General features: G+C 42.5%; 1 pseudogene; it reads left to right on the top strand.

Moving 5' to 3' along the window:
* The first annotated feature begins 921 nt into the window (after positions 1 to 921).
* Positions 922 to 1,856, top strand: LOC148026160 (protein HEADING DATE REPRESSOR 1-like; annotated as a pseudogene).
* The last annotated feature ends 4,323 nt before the right edge of the window (positions 1,857 to 6,179 follow it).

A 6,179-nucleotide genomic window follows, 5' to 3' on the forward strand; every position in this document is an offset into this window, starting at 1 on the left:
CTCAAACATCTACAACATCATCCTGCTGATTGGAGCTTGCACGACTTCATCTTGGATCTCAAAATTGACCTCCTTCGCCAGGGTGACCATCACAGATAACAGAGGCAGATCCACTGCAGCCTATGTGTCCCGTGAATTCACTGCTTGCACCACTCACAGCATCGGCAGTGTGGTCCTCCAAGAGTCAATCACCAGGGATTCCAACTATCTGGCCTTTCGCAGATTGCATCGCACCATCAATATCTCCTACTCAGGCCTATTTCCGAATAGTTTTTAGATGGATCGTTTGAATTGCGACACCTGAGTTCTCCCTTTGTCCCCTTCTTCTCTTCTACTTCCAAGAGAGCAGCTGCCTGTCCTTCCTTAGAATATGAGAAATTCTGCTTGGATCGAAGGTCTCTCCTCGATCCTCCATTCCACCATATCAACCGGCTGCACATCGTGTGCATCTGCAGGACTTGTTTCAAAAGCGGGTTTCCTCAGCTTACGGCGAGCTACTAATAGGAGTGCATCATTTGACAATTTTTTCTATTGGCCCTCAGTATTGAAGCTCGAAAAAGAGAGCTTGCATCATTTCCAACAACATTGGCTTCGGGGTGAGCTTGTCATAGTGACAGATGTACTCGACAAGACCAAAGGCCTGAGCTGGGAACCTATGGTGATGTGGCGGGCCTTCAGAGAACAAACCAAGGAAAAATTTGCTAAAGGAAGCTGGTTATGCGGCTTCTAGTAGAAAGCCGAATTGAATTTAGATGCATAGCTGACAGGAAATTAGAGCCAGAGTGATTGATAAATCTGATTTTGAAGTCTTCAACAATCATTTCACTCTGGGCTTGTGATCTGCAGTGGCTTGATTGATACTCAGTTCCCTTGGCGGTCATATCTATGCACATATAAGTGCATATATGCAGAGTAGAAGTGATGAAGGTTCCCGTGCTGTAGGGCCTCGACCTTAGTCACACCAAGGTTTCAAAAATTGATGCTCCATCGCACTCTGGTTCAAAGACATTTACTTCACAACAGGAAGAACGTTGAAATAGTAGCAGATGAGCTTCTAGATGAGGACCTTGTCAGCACACCCACATTTGGAGCAAGGACACCAGCTAGGCTAAGGCTGTATGTGGAAAAAAATCAGGCACTAGATTTAGAGGCTGGTGACTAGGTGGCTCTAGGAGATGATGTGGAGATGATGAGTGAGTGCAAGCGCTCCTTGTTTGAACCACTGGGTTCCAAGAGGGGTCGTGAGAGGTTGCCAGAGAGTCTGCTACCACCTTCAGATTTTGAAGCAGCTTCATACCCTCATGGGTGGGTTTCTGGAAAGAAAAGGAAACTTTGAACATAGATGTTGTTGAGAGTATGAGGTGTATTGCAGTTCATGAGATGCATAGCAAGGATCAGGAGATTGAAGGGTTGGACATTGACATGAAGACTACCAATGCAATCAAAGACCAAGAGACTGAAGAGGACCATGAAGAAGAGGACCAAATGACCAATGCAAGAAAAATGGTGGAGAAAAAGAAGAAGAAGAAGACCTACATCAAGATGAAGAAGGACAAGAAGATTTGTTATGCTCATAATGCCATACCTAAAAAGATTGAAAACCACAAGGGCCTGCCGGTCCTTGATCCAATTTTTTACTGACTTCTTTAGCCTTGTAATGTCTATCCCAAATGTCTTTATCATAATCTTGTAAAACTCCTCATGTAGCCTTGTACTACAGCCTCTGTAAGGCCCCTGCTACAGCCTCTGGATGACCATCATGTTTATGATATCCACACTTAGCCTTTTCTGCGCAGCCTCTGGTGTTTTGCCATGTTTATGATATGCCCACACTTTACAGGTGTTACTTTCACTAAAGCCTTTACACTCTTTGTACTATTTGGTTGTGATTGAGGAGGGGTGTTGAGATATTTGCAGTCACACCTAATGTAGCCTCTTTGTATGAGGCACTCTGGGCTTAGGACATGTAGGCTGCAGTAATCCCATATGCACACAGAGGGAAGATTGCTACCCATACAACTATAAAGCATTGTACTTGACTACCACTTTTCATATGGAATGAATACAATGTCATGATGCTTTGTACTTTCAGTTAAGTGTCGTGTCATTGTCAGTCATACACAAGATTGTGTTTATGAGTCCAAGTCTCAATCTTGGAACCTAATTCACTTGTGTAACAAACAGTGACATTGTCTCTATCATCATGAGTTCATTCTTCTTCTTCCATCCACCATAGCTCACTGCCATGTCCTAGATCCCGCTCATTTCGACATAAATGTTCCACTTGATGGCAGTTTCCACACCACGTATTAGAATGCATCACATCTCTCCCACCTCTTGCAAGAGTGGATATACTAGTGGTATTTACCTTCAATGTCTATAGCTGTTTTGTCATCACATCCATAAGCTCTTTCTTTATACTTGCGACTGAGTTGGATAGGTAGTCCATTAGATTTTCACCTCCTGGAGTACTTGTAGTAGGGCTTTGGAAAGCTTATGTTATTACTGCATACACCAGTTGGGTTGATCTAGGAGGTCTATGTTCTAGTTCTAATTTAAAGCTCCTGTTGAGACTTGGGGTTGTTGATTCCAGTGGGTAGGATTCCACTGTTGTTGAGTCACCATTGGAGGAACTGTTTGAGGCCACTGTTGTTGTGGTTGAACCATCATTTGAGGCATTATTGTGTGCGGCCATTTTGGATTGGGTGCATTATATTGAGGCACTATTTGGATCTAGGGGTAGGGGTAGGGAATTGTCCCTGGAACTGCATTTGATGGGTATACCATTCCTGGCATGGGAGGAGGTAAGACTCCTCTTCCTAAGGTCATTGTTGACAACCTTGCCTCAACTTCATCATACAGCTTGCACCTTCCACTACAGTAGCTTGCAGATTGATTGGTCTTTTCAATTCCACAAAGTTGCAAACTTTTGGTCGTAGGCCTATGAAGAACACTCCTTTCTAGATGCCTTTATCCAAATGATGATTGTTCCATCTCTTTAGGATGGATTTCATTCGCGAGACATAAGCTTCTACTCCTTCTCCAAAGGACTTAACTTAGGTTTATGAACCCGTCTTACATCCACTCTTCAAAACCTTCACACTTGAATTTAGTGAGAAAGGCCAACTTCAAGTCGTCTCATGTGCCAAAAGTTCTTGCTGCTTGTTGTTCAGATATTTGCAATCACACCTACTTCAGTCCCTTTGTGAGGAGCAATGAGGGCTCATGATCAGAATCCCATATGCAGAGTAGGAGAAAGTACCACCACTCAATTCCTATAAAGCATTGTACTTGCACTCTTTTTCTAATGGCAATGATAGTACTCTTTTCTTTCTAGTAAAGTGTCAATGTCACTGTCCATACACAAGATTGTGTTTATGAGTCCAAGTCTCAATCTTGGAACCTAAATCACTTGTGTGATAATTTGTCTTTCTCAAGGTCAATGTATTCATGAGTTTCTTCTTCCTCTTCCGCATCTGCCATGCTCTAGATCCCGCACATCTTGACATGGTATCACAGTCCATTCGGGCATGGCGTAACTCCCTTCTCTGCTCTCTCAGTCCCTCTTAACCTCAGGTCAGCTCAAGTCCAGCTCATGGTTCCATTTCTCACCTCCATCTCTACTTGACCTTCCTTGGCAGCCATAGCCAGCAGCACCCTGTCAACTTGAAGCTCCTGGATCTCTCTCCACAGGTCATATTTGAACTTGCACTCTTCTAGATATTTTTTCCTTGACTTCCAAGGCTTCTCTATATCACTTAAGAGCTTGACATTGGCCACTCCATAGCTCAGCATTGCTCAAATTGTCAGTCACTACCATAGCCTAAATTTATGACTTGCAAGACTACCTTGATTAGAGTCCTTGGATCTCCCAACACAAAGCATATCTCTTCTTGCTTCCTTCTAAGAAATCATTCCTCACATTAGGGCACTTTATCCCAACACCAATAACCATGACATTGGTCACCCTCTGCTCCGGCATTGACGAAATCGAGAAAATCTATTTGGACTGCACCTGTTCACGGTATTCTTATCTACGAGCACAATAGGGGCCGCGATCTGGACAAGGAGGATAGGGCTTTGGTAGAGCATCACATAAGCTACATTTCCATTAAAAAAATTTTGAAAATGATCCACCATAGCTCCTGTAATGTCAGAAAAACGAGGCATGTGTCATGAAACCCTAAAATCCACCATAGCCAATTTTTCACTCAAGCTCAAAAAATCTCATCATTTTCTCTCTCTTGCCACCTAGAGCAACACACTGCCACTCTGATCTATTGTCCCAGCATCAAATCAAGGAGGGGAAGGACCTGGAAAGATTGAAGAAGGATCGATGACCCCAAACAAAGAAGATTCAAGCTCAACATCAACACAGACATAGTCTCCTCATAGTGTGTTTTCACACTGTCATTACTTGTGTCTCTTAATACATTGTAATCTGCTCTTTCGTTGATAAATATCAAAATTTTGGAGTTAATTTGCTACTGTTCCTGTAAGTCTAACATGGGCAAAGACTCTCCAACTGCTCGCTTCAAAGGAGTTAGGTTTCACACTTGGTAGACCCGCATCAAACTCATCCTAATGAAGAAGGGCCTCTGGGCCATTACCACTGGAAAAGAAAAGAAGACTCGTGATGCGGATCTTGCTGTAACTTGGCAAAAGAACGATGATAAGGCCCAAGCCATTATCAAACTAGAGCTAGACGGAAGCTATATCCACCATGTGTATAATTGTGAGACCTCACAGGATACATGGAAGAGACTTGACACCTTGTTCGGTGCATAGTCTAAATCATCAAAGTATGGTCTCTTGATTGAGTTTTTCAGGCTTGAAATGAAGTCCAACACATCACTTGCCACACATCTAAATTACATGGAAGGACTTCTAACCCAACTTGCAAGAATCAACATTAAAATGGAAGAAGATGTTTGCATCGATGTTCTACTTAAGAGTTTGCCTCCTGAATATAATAATGTATCAACAACTTTAATCAACATGCCAAATCCTGAACTTGTTGATATCCAGGCATCACTATTAGAAGAGGAAAAGAAGCTAAAAACTAAGGAAGAACCAAGTACCTCTAGAGATGAGCATGCATTATATGTTGGTAACATGTACAAAGGCAAGAAGGATCAGCTCTTTTGTGACTTCTACAAAAGGATCAGACACACCGAGAAGTTCTGCCACGCAAGAAAGAGGTCCCAAAAACCATATCTAGTTGCAGTCAAAGAAGAAGAAGAAATGGAGCAAAGGAAGAAGAAGAAGAAGAAGACCACCAGGAGAAGGACAAACCTCATCAGTCCTTCTATTCAGATAGACTTTTTTAGTTTTGTATTTCCTAGCCCTAATGTCTCAAACATAAACTTGTAAACTCCTCAATTATCCTTGTACTACAGCCTCTCTACACTTTGTAAGGCCCCTGCTACAACCTCTGGATGTCCATCATGTTTGTGGTACCCACACTTAGTCTTTTCTACGACAGCCTCTAGTGTTTTTCCATGTTTATGGTGTGCCCACACTTTGTAGGTGTTGCTTTCACTAAAGCCTCTACACACTTTGTATTTTTGGTTGTGATTGAGGAGGGGTGTTGAGATATTTGCAATCACACCTACTTCAGTTCCTTTGTGAGGATCAATGAGGGCTCATGACCAGAATCCCATATGGACAATAGGAGAAAGTACCACCACTCAATTTCTATAAAGCATTGTACTTGCACTCTTTTTCTAATAGCAATGATAGTACTCTTTTCTTTCTAGTAAAGTGTCAATGTCACTGTCCATACACAAGATTGTGTTTATGAGTCCAAGTCTCAATCTTGGAATCTAATTCACTTGTGTGACAATTTGTCTTTGTCAAGGTCAATGTATTCATGAGTTTCTTCTTCCTCTTTCAACCTCCATAGCTTCCGCATCTTCCATGATCTAGATCCCGCACATCTTGACACTTGTCTCTCATACCACTGAAATGCTGCGCATAGTGGCAGGGAATATTGCTAACCAATGCTCGGGGGTTTTGGCATTGTTAGCCACATATGCTACCATAAAATCTACTACATGAAGATCAGGGTCTTCATCGTACTCTCCCTTAAAAATTGGCAATGGGACTACATTTGCTGACCTGTTATCAATATTTCCAGGACGGATTTGACTAGGAAGGGGACCTTGAGTTGCCATGGG

This window comes from Lygodium microphyllum, chromosome 14, assembly GCF_053477565.2.
Source record: "Lygodium microphyllum isolate KBCC chromosome 14, Lygodium_microphyllum_v1.1.10, whole genome shotgun sequence".
Lineage (NCBI taxonomy): Eukaryota > Viridiplantae > Streptophyta > Polypodiopsida > Schizaeales > Lygodiaceae > Lygodium > Lygodium microphyllum.